The sequence below is a fragment of the Ornithodoros turicata genome, chromosome 1 (genome assembly GCF_037126465.1).
Source record: "Ornithodoros turicata isolate Travis chromosome 1, ASM3712646v1, whole genome shotgun sequence".
Lineage (NCBI taxonomy): Eukaryota > Metazoa > Arthropoda > Arachnida > Ixodida > Argasidae > Ornithodoros > Ornithodoros turicata.
This window is the reverse complement of record NC_088201.1, coordinates 233,971,578-233,978,179: the sequence shown is the minus strand read 5'-3', so window position 1 is coordinate 233,978,179 and position 6,602 is coordinate 233,971,578. Positions and strand designations below refer to the sequence as shown.

Here is a 6,602-nt window from a genome sequence, read left to right as displayed (position 1 = left end):
AGAAGTGCCTGAGTGGTTAGATACAGTCTGCGAAAGGCTGAATGTTTTGTATAAATTGTGTTATTAACGTGTCCGGTATAGAGGAGAAACATCGTATTCTCTCTCTGTGATTTTGTCGTATTGTGTATGGTATTGTGAGGTATTGAGTCGACGTGACTCAGAGTAGTAAGCTCTGAAAAATAAAGGTGGAAAAGAAAAAAAAAAAAAGGCCTGCTAGCTCAGTTGGTTAGAGCACCGTGCTAATAACGCGGAGGCCACAGGTTCGATCCCTGTGCAGGCCAGCGGAGTCGCTTCATTTTTCTTTGAAAGGTTTCTCATGATTTGCTTCATTTTACGCGCGCCTCCCCCTGAGGACACCTACATCTTGACAAGGGTTTGAGGCCTGCTAGCTCAGTTGGTTAGAGCGCCGTGCTAACAACGCGGAAGCCACAGGTTAGATCCCTGTGCAGGCCGGCTGAGTCCTTTCATTTTTCTTTGAAAGGTTTCTCATGGTTTGCGTCATTTTACGCGCGCCTCCCCCTCAGGACACCTACATCTCGACGAGGGTTTGAGGCCTGCTAGCTCAGTTGGTTAGAGCGCCGTGCTAATAACGCGGAGGCCACAGGTTCGATCACTGTGCAGGCCAGCGGAATCGCTTCATTTTTCTTTGAAAGGTTTCTCATGATTTGCTTCATTTTACGCGCGCCTCCCCCTCAGGACACCTACATCTTGACGAGGGTTTGAGGCCTGCTAGCTCAGTTGGTTAGAGCGCCGTGCTAACAACGCGGAAGCCACAGGTTAGATCCCTGTGCAGGCCGGCTGAGTCCTTTCATTTTTCTTTGAAAGGTTTCTCATGGTTTGCGTCATTTTACGCGCGCCTCCCCCTCAGGACACCTACATCTTGACGAGGGTTTGAGGCCTGCTAGCTCAGTTGGTTAGAGCGCCGTGCTAATAACGCGGAGGCCACAGGTTCGATCCCTGTGCAGGCCAGCGGAGTCGCTTCATTTTTCTTTGAAAGGTTTCTCATGATTTGCGTCATTTTACGCGCGCCTCCCCCTCAGGACACCTACATCTTGACGAGGGTTTGAGGCCTGCTAGCTCAGTTGGTTAGAGCGCCGTGCTAACAACGCGGAAGCCACAGGTTAGATCCCTGTGCAGGCCGGCTGAGTCCTTTCATTTTTCTTTGAAAGGTTTCTCATGGTTTGCGTCATTTTACGCGCGCCTCCCCCTCAGGACACCTACATCTTGACGAGGGTTTGAGGCCTACTAGCTCAGTTGGTTAGAGCGCCGTGCTAATAACGCGGAGGCCACAGGTTCGATCCCTGTGCAGGGCAGCGGAGTCGCTTCATTTTTCTTTGAAAGGTTTCTCATGATTTGCGTCATTTTACGCGCGCCTCCCCCTCAGGACACCTACATCTTGACGAGGGTTTGAGGCCTGCTAGCTCAGTTGGTTAGAGCGCCGTGCTAACAACGCGGAAGCCACAGGTTAGATCCCTGTGCAGGCCGGCTGAGTCCTTTCATTTTTCTTTGAAAGGTTTCTCATGGTTTGCGTCATTTTACGCGCGCCTCCCCCTCAGGACACCTACATCTTGACGAGGGTATGAGGCCTGCTAGCTCAGTTGGTTAGAGCGCCGTGCTAATAACGCGGAGGCCACAGGTTCGATCCCTGTGCAGGCCAGCGGAGTCGCTTCATTTTTCTTTGAAAGGTTTCTCATGATTTGCTTCATTTTACGCGCGCCTCCCCCTCAGGACGCCTACATCTTGACGAGGGTTTGAGGCCTGCTAGCTCAGTTGGTTAGAGCGCCGTGCTAACAACGCGGAAGCCTCAGGTTAGATCCCTGTGCAGGCCGGCTGAGTCCTTTCATTTTTCTTTGAAAGGTTTCTCATGGTTTGCGTCATTTTACGCGCGCCTCCCCCTCAGGACACCTACATCTTGACGAGGGTTTGAGGCCTGCTAGCTCAGTTGGTTAGAGCGCTGTGCTAATAACGCGGAGGCCACAGGTTCGATCCCTGTGCAGGCCAGCGGAGTCGCTTCATTTTTCTTTGAAAGGTTTCTCATGATTTGCGTCATTTTACGCGCGCCTCCCCCTCAGGACACCTACATCTTGACGAGGGTTTGAGGCCTGCTAGCTCAGTTGGTTAGAGCGCCGTGCTAATAACGCGGAGGCCACAGGTTCGATCCCTGTGCAGGCCAGCTGAGCCTCTTCCTTTTTCTTTGAAAGGTTTCTCATGATGTGCGTCATTTTACGCGCGCCTCCCCCTCAGGACACATACATCTTTACGGGGGTTTGTGGCCTGCTAGCTCAGTTGGTTAGAGAGACGATTTTGCGGAAGGGGTGTTGTCAATTATCGCGAAAGACGATGTGGCCCAGTTTGGGGCGTATCTTTATAATCACGTGTGGGCTTTAACACTGCACTCTAGGCTGCCGAAGGAAAAGCTTGTGGCGGAGAAAAGTATCACAGTGAAGAACAAAAAATGCCTTATCCTGGACCCGAATCAGAAAGAAGTTCGTCTCTCCGTGCACTGGCTCCCAATGCATGTACCGGATAACGCAGTAACCAATGCTCTAAGCACCTATGGAAAGGTGGAAGAAATCAAAAGGGAGAGATGGCGGTCGACGGCGTTTGCCGGCGCTGAAACGACAACGCGTCAAGTTTCTATTGTGCTGCGCGACGGCGTCAGTGTCGAAAGCATTCCCCACCTGATGAAGATTATGGGTGGTCAGGTGCTAATCGATATTCCCGGCAGGCCACCGCTCTGCTTACGGTGTAAGAGAGTCGGCCATTTTCGGAAAGCATGCAAGGCTCCGTGGTGTAAGACATGTAAAGGCTTCGGGCATGAGGCAGAGGACTGCGTCAGTAGCTACGTTTCTAAAACAAGAGCAACAGTGGGGGATTCATCAACGACAGACCTCATGGATGTCGAAGAGTGTACACAAGCGGGAGGCGCCGCTGGATGAGTAATTCGTTGTGAGGAAGACATAAACAATTCCAAGTGCGTTTCCGAAGACAACGCCACCAGGAGCGACACCATCCTAAACAGTTTTTAGGCAAATAAAAATGTAAAAAAAAAAAACAAAAAACGGCGTTGTCTAGTGGCTAGGATACCTGGCTTTCACCCAGGAGGCCCGGGTTCGATTCCCGGCATCGGAAGTGCGGGTCCCATGGTGTAATGGTCAGCACTCTGGACTCTGAATCCAGCAATTCGAGTTCGACTCTCGGTGGGACCTCTTTCATTTTATACCCTTGCATGCTATTTTGATTGATTCACTGCTTTCTTTGTCACACGTCTCTTATTTCCTTAATTCTGTTTGCTTTTTTCCTAACGGTCATTCAACTAGATACGTATGCGGCGTTGTCTAGTGGCTAGGATACCTGGCTTTCACCCAGGAGACCCGGGTTCGATTCCCGGCATCGGAAGTGCGGGTCCCATGCTGTAATGGTCAGCACTCTGGACTCTGAATCCAGCAATCCGAGTTCGACTCTCGGTGGGACCTCTTTCATTTTATACCCTTGCATGCTATTTTGATTGATTCACTGCTTTCTTTGTCACACGTCTCTTATTTCCTTAATTCTGTTTGCTTTTTTCCTAACGATCATTCAACTGGATACGTATGCGGCGTTGTCTAGTGGCTAGGATACCTGGCTTTCACCCAGGAGGCCCAGGTTCGATTCCCGGCATCGGAAGTGCGGGTCCCATGGTTTAATGGTCAGCACTCTGAATCCAGCAATCGGAGTTCGACTCTCGGTGGGACCTCTTTCATTTTATACCCTTGCATGCTATTTTGATTGATTCACTGCTTTCTTTGTCGCACGTCTCTTATTTCCTTAATTCTGTTTCCTTTTTTTATAATGATCCTTCGACTGGACACGTATCCGGTTTGGTCTAGTGGCTAGGATACCTGGCTTTCACCCAGGAGGCCCGGGTTCGATTCCCGGCATCGGAAGTGCGGGTCCCATGGTGTAATGGTCAGCACTCTGGACTCTGAATCCAGCAATCCGAGTTCGACTCTCGGTGGGACCTCTTTCATTTTATACCCTTGCATGCTATTTTGATTGATTCACTGCTTTCTTTGTCACACGTCTCTTATTTCCTTAATTCTGTTTGCTTTTTTCCTAACGATCATTCAACTGGATACGTATGCGGCGTTGTCTAGTGGCTAGGATACCTGGCTTTCACCCAGGAGGCCCGGGTTCGATTCCCGGCATCGGAAGTGCGGGTCCCATGGTGTAATGGTCAGCACTCTGGACTCTGAATCCAGCAATTCGAGTTCGACTCTCGGTGGGACCTCTTTCATTTTATACCCTTGCATGCTATTTTGATTGATTCACTGCTTTCTTTGTCACACGTCTCTTATTTCCTTAATTCTGTTTGCTTTTTTCCTAACGATCATTCAACTGGATACGTATGCGGTGTTGTCTAGTGGCTAGGATACCTGGCTTTCACCCAGGAGGCCCGGGTTCGATTCCCGGCATCGGAAGTGCGGGTCCCATGGTGTAATGGTCAGCACTCTGGACTCTGAATCCAGCAACCCGAGTTCGACTCTCGGTGGGACCTCTTTCATTTTATACCCTTGCATGCTATTTTGATTGATTCACTGCTTTCTTTGTCACACGTCTCTTATTTCCTTAATTCTGTTTGCTTTTTTCCTAACGATCATTCGTCAGGATACGTATCCGGTGTGGTCTAGTGGCTAGGATACCTGGCTTTCACCCAGGAGGCCCGGGTTCGATTCCCGGCATCGGAAGTGCGGGTCCCATGGTGTAATGGTCAGCACTCTGGACTCTGAATCCAGCAACCCGAGTTCGACTCTCGGTGGGACCTCTTTCATTTTATACCCTTGCATGCTAGTTTATTGATTCACTGCTTTCTTTGACACACGCCTCTTATGTCCTTAATTCTCTCTCCTTTTTTTCTAACGATCATTCGATTGCATGCGCATCCGGTGTGGTCTAGTGGCTAGGATACCTGGATTTCACCCAGGAGGCCCGGGTTCGATTCCTGGCATCGGAAGTGCGGGTCCCATGGTGTAATGGTCAGCACTCTGAATCCAGCAATTCGAGTTCGACTCTCGGTGGGACCTCTTTCATTTTATACCCTTGCATGCTATTTTGATTGATTCACTGCTTTCTTTGTCACACGTCTCTTATTTCCTTAATTCTGTTTGCTTTTTTCCTAACGATCATTCAACTGGATACGTATGCGGTGTTGTCTAGTGGCTAGGATACCTGGCTTTCACCCAGGAGGCCCGGGTTCGATTCCCGGCATCGGAAGTGCGGGTCCCATGGTGTAATGGTCAGCACTCTGGACTCTGAATCCAGCAACCCGAGTTCGACTCTCGGTGGGACCTCTTTCATTTTATACCCTTGCATGCTATTTTGATTGATTCACTGCTTTCTTTGTCACACGTCTCTTATTTCCTTAATTCTGTTTGCTTTTTTCCTAACGATCATTCGTCAGGATACGTATCCGGTGTGGTCTAGTGGCTAGGATACCTGGCTTTCACCCAGGAGGCCCGGGTTCGATTCCCGGCATCGGAAGTGCGGGTCCCATGGTGTAATGGTCAGCTCTCTGGACTCTGAATCCAGCAATCCGAGTTCGACTCTCGGTGGGACCTCTTTCATTTGATACCCTTGCATGCTATTTCATTGATTCACTGCTTTCTCAGTCACACGTCTCATATTTCCTTAATTCTGTTTCCTTTTTTTCTAACGATCATTCGACTGGATACGTATCCGGTGTGGTCTAGTGGCTAGGATACCTGGCTTTCACCCAGAAGGCCCGGGCTCGATTCCTGGCATCGGAAGTGCGGGTCCCATGGTGTAATGGTCAGCACTCTGAATCCGGCAATCCGAGTTCGACTCTCGGTGGGACCTCTTTCATTTTATACCCTTGCATGCTATTTCATTGATTCACTGCTTTCTTTGTCGCACGTCTCTTATTTCCTTAATTCTGTTTCCTTTTTTTCTAACGATCATTCGACTGGATACGTATCCGTTGTGGTCTTGTGGCTAGGATACCTGGCTTTCACCCAGGAGGCCCGATTTCGATTCACGGCATCGGAAGTGCGGCTCCCATGGTGTAATGGTCAGCACTCTGAATCCAGCAATCCGAGTTCGACTCTCGGTGGGACCTTTTTCATTTTATACCCTTGCATGCTATTTCATTGATTCACTGCTTTCTTTGTCACACGTCTCTTATTTCCTTAATTGTGTTTGCTTTTTTCCTAACGATCATTCGACAGGATACGTATGCGGTGTTGTCTAGTGGCTAGGATACCTGGCTTTCACCCAGGAGGCCTGGGTTCGATTCCCGGCATCGGAAGTGCGGGTCCCATGGTGTAATGGTCAGCACTCTGGACTCTGAATCCAGCAATCCGAGTTCGGCTCTCGGTGGGACCTCTTTCATTTTATACCCTTGCATGCTGTTTCATTGATTCACTCCTTTCTTTGTCGCACGCCTCTTGTTTCCTTAATTCTGTTTCCTTTTTTCTAACGATCATTCGTCTGGAAACGTATCCGGTGTGGTCTAGTGGCTAGGATACGTGGTCTTCGCCAAGGTGGCCCGGGTTCGATTCCCGGCATCGGAAGTGCAGGTCCCATGGTGTAATGGCCAGCACTCT

General features: G+C 49.7%; 29 non-coding genes across 29 annotated transcripts; all 29 read left to right on the top strand.

Annotated features, from left to right (window-relative positions):
* The first annotated feature begins 207 nt into the window (after positions 1-207).
* On the top strand, positions 208-281 carry Trnai-aau (transfer RNA isoleucine (anticodon AAU)). The gene has a single exon. It is a non-coding gene; the product is annotated as a tRNA-Ile (tRNA).
* Positions 282-379: 98 nt separating this feature from the next.
* Trnav-aac (transfer RNA valine (anticodon AAC)) lies at positions 380-453 on the top strand. Its single transcript has one exon. It is a non-coding gene; the product is annotated as a tRNA-Val (tRNA).
* Positions 454-551: 98 nt separating this feature from the next.
* On the top strand, positions 552-625 carry Trnai-aau (transfer RNA isoleucine (anticodon AAU)). Its single transcript has one exon. It is a non-coding gene; the product is annotated as a tRNA-Ile (tRNA).
* Positions 626-723: 98 nt separating this feature from the next.
* Positions 724-797, top strand: Trnav-aac (transfer RNA valine (anticodon AAC)). Its single transcript has one exon. It is a non-coding gene; the product is annotated as a tRNA-Val (tRNA).
* A 98-nt stretch (positions 798-895) lies between these two features.
* Positions 896-969, top strand: Trnai-aau (transfer RNA isoleucine (anticodon AAU)). The gene has a single exon. It is a non-coding gene; the product is annotated as a tRNA-Ile (tRNA).
* A 98-nt stretch (positions 970-1,067) lies between these two features.
* Positions 1,068-1,141, top strand: Trnav-aac (transfer RNA valine (anticodon AAC)). Its single transcript has one exon. It is a non-coding gene; the product is annotated as a tRNA-Val (tRNA).
* A 98-nt stretch (positions 1,142-1,239) lies between these two features.
* On the top strand, positions 1,240-1,313 carry Trnai-aau (transfer RNA isoleucine (anticodon AAU)). Its single transcript has one exon. It is a non-coding gene; the product is annotated as a tRNA-Ile (tRNA).
* Positions 1,314-1,411: 98 nt separating this feature from the next.
* Trnav-aac (transfer RNA valine (anticodon AAC)) lies at positions 1,412-1,485 on the top strand. The gene has a single exon. It is a non-coding gene; the product is annotated as a tRNA-Val (tRNA).
* Positions 1,486-1,583: 98 nt separating this feature from the next.
* Trnai-aau (transfer RNA isoleucine (anticodon AAU)) lies at positions 1,584-1,657 on the top strand. The gene has a single exon. It is a non-coding gene; the product is annotated as a tRNA-Ile (tRNA).
* A 98-nt stretch (positions 1,658-1,755) lies between these two features.
* On the top strand, positions 1,756-1,829 carry Trnav-aac (transfer RNA valine (anticodon AAC)). Its single transcript has one exon. It is a non-coding gene; the product is annotated as a tRNA-Val (tRNA).
* A 98-nt stretch (positions 1,830-1,927) lies between these two features.
* Trnai-aau (transfer RNA isoleucine (anticodon AAU)) lies at positions 1,928-2,001 on the top strand. The gene has a single exon. It is a non-coding gene; the product is annotated as a tRNA-Ile (tRNA).
* Positions 2,002-2,099: 98 nt separating this feature from the next.
* On the top strand, positions 2,100-2,173 carry Trnai-aau (transfer RNA isoleucine (anticodon AAU)). Its single transcript has one exon. It is a non-coding gene; the product is annotated as a tRNA-Ile (tRNA).
* A 964-nt stretch (positions 2,174-3,137) lies between these two features.
* On the top strand, positions 3,138-3,209 carry Trnaq-cug (transfer RNA glutamine (anticodon CUG)). Its single transcript has one exon. It is a non-coding gene; the product is annotated as a tRNA-Gln (tRNA).
* Positions 3,210-3,404: 195 nt separating this feature from the next.
* Trnaq-cug (transfer RNA glutamine (anticodon CUG)) lies at positions 3,405-3,476 on the top strand. Its single transcript has one exon. It is a non-coding gene; the product is annotated as a tRNA-Gln (tRNA).
* A 378-nt stretch (positions 3,477-3,854) lies between these two features.
* On the top strand, positions 3,855-3,926 carry Trnae-uuc (transfer RNA glutamic acid (anticodon UUC)). The gene has a single exon. It is a non-coding gene; the product is annotated as a tRNA-Glu (tRNA).
* A 5-nt stretch (positions 3,927-3,931) lies between these two features.
* Trnaq-cug (transfer RNA glutamine (anticodon CUG)) lies at positions 3,932-4,003 on the top strand. Its single transcript has one exon. It is a non-coding gene; the product is annotated as a tRNA-Gln (tRNA).
* Positions 4,004-4,198: 195 nt separating this feature from the next.
* Trnaq-cug (transfer RNA glutamine (anticodon CUG)) lies at positions 4,199-4,270 on the top strand. Its single transcript has one exon. It is a non-coding gene; the product is annotated as a tRNA-Gln (tRNA).
* A 118-nt stretch (positions 4,271-4,388) lies between these two features.
* Trnae-uuc (transfer RNA glutamic acid (anticodon UUC)) lies at positions 4,389-4,460 on the top strand. The gene has a single exon. It is a non-coding gene; the product is annotated as a tRNA-Glu (tRNA).
* A 5-nt stretch (positions 4,461-4,465) lies between these two features.
* On the top strand, positions 4,466-4,537 carry Trnaq-cug (transfer RNA glutamine (anticodon CUG)). The gene has a single exon. It is a non-coding gene; the product is annotated as a tRNA-Gln (tRNA).
* Positions 4,538-4,655: 118 nt separating this feature from the next.
* Trnae-uuc (transfer RNA glutamic acid (anticodon UUC)) lies at positions 4,656-4,727 on the top strand. The gene has a single exon. It is a non-coding gene; the product is annotated as a tRNA-Glu (tRNA).
* Positions 4,728-4,732: 5 nt separating this feature from the next.
* Positions 4,733-4,804, top strand: Trnaq-cug (transfer RNA glutamine (anticodon CUG)). Its single transcript has one exon. It is a non-coding gene; the product is annotated as a tRNA-Gln (tRNA).
* A 117-nt stretch (positions 4,805-4,921) lies between these two features.
* Positions 4,922-4,993, top strand: Trnae-uuc (transfer RNA glutamic acid (anticodon UUC)). The gene has a single exon. It is a non-coding gene; the product is annotated as a tRNA-Glu (tRNA).
* Positions 4,994-5,181: 188 nt separating this feature from the next.
* Positions 5,182-5,253, top strand: Trnae-uuc (transfer RNA glutamic acid (anticodon UUC)). The gene has a single exon. It is a non-coding gene; the product is annotated as a tRNA-Glu (tRNA).
* Positions 5,254-5,258: 5 nt separating this feature from the next.
* Trnaq-cug (transfer RNA glutamine (anticodon CUG)) lies at positions 5,259-5,330 on the top strand. Its single transcript has one exon. It is a non-coding gene; the product is annotated as a tRNA-Gln (tRNA).
* Positions 5,331-5,448: 118 nt separating this feature from the next.
* On the top strand, positions 5,449-5,520 carry Trnae-uuc (transfer RNA glutamic acid (anticodon UUC)). The gene has a single exon. It is a non-coding gene; the product is annotated as a tRNA-Glu (tRNA).
* A 5-nt stretch (positions 5,521-5,525) lies between these two features.
* Positions 5,526-5,597, top strand: Trnaq-cug (transfer RNA glutamine (anticodon CUG)). Its single transcript has one exon. It is a non-coding gene; the product is annotated as a tRNA-Gln (tRNA).
* A 117-nt stretch (positions 5,598-5,714) lies between these two features.
* Positions 5,715-5,786, top strand: Trnae-uuc (transfer RNA glutamic acid (anticodon UUC)). Its single transcript has one exon. It is a non-coding gene; the product is annotated as a tRNA-Glu (tRNA).
* A 446-nt stretch (positions 5,787-6,232) lies between these two features.
* On the top strand, positions 6,233-6,304 carry Trnae-uuc (transfer RNA glutamic acid (anticodon UUC)). Its single transcript has one exon. It is a non-coding gene; the product is annotated as a tRNA-Glu (tRNA).
* Positions 6,305-6,309: 5 nt separating this feature from the next.
* On the top strand, positions 6,310-6,381 carry Trnaq-cug (transfer RNA glutamine (anticodon CUG)). Its single transcript has one exon. It is a non-coding gene; the product is annotated as a tRNA-Gln (tRNA).
* Positions 6,382-6,602: the final 221 nt, after the last annotated feature.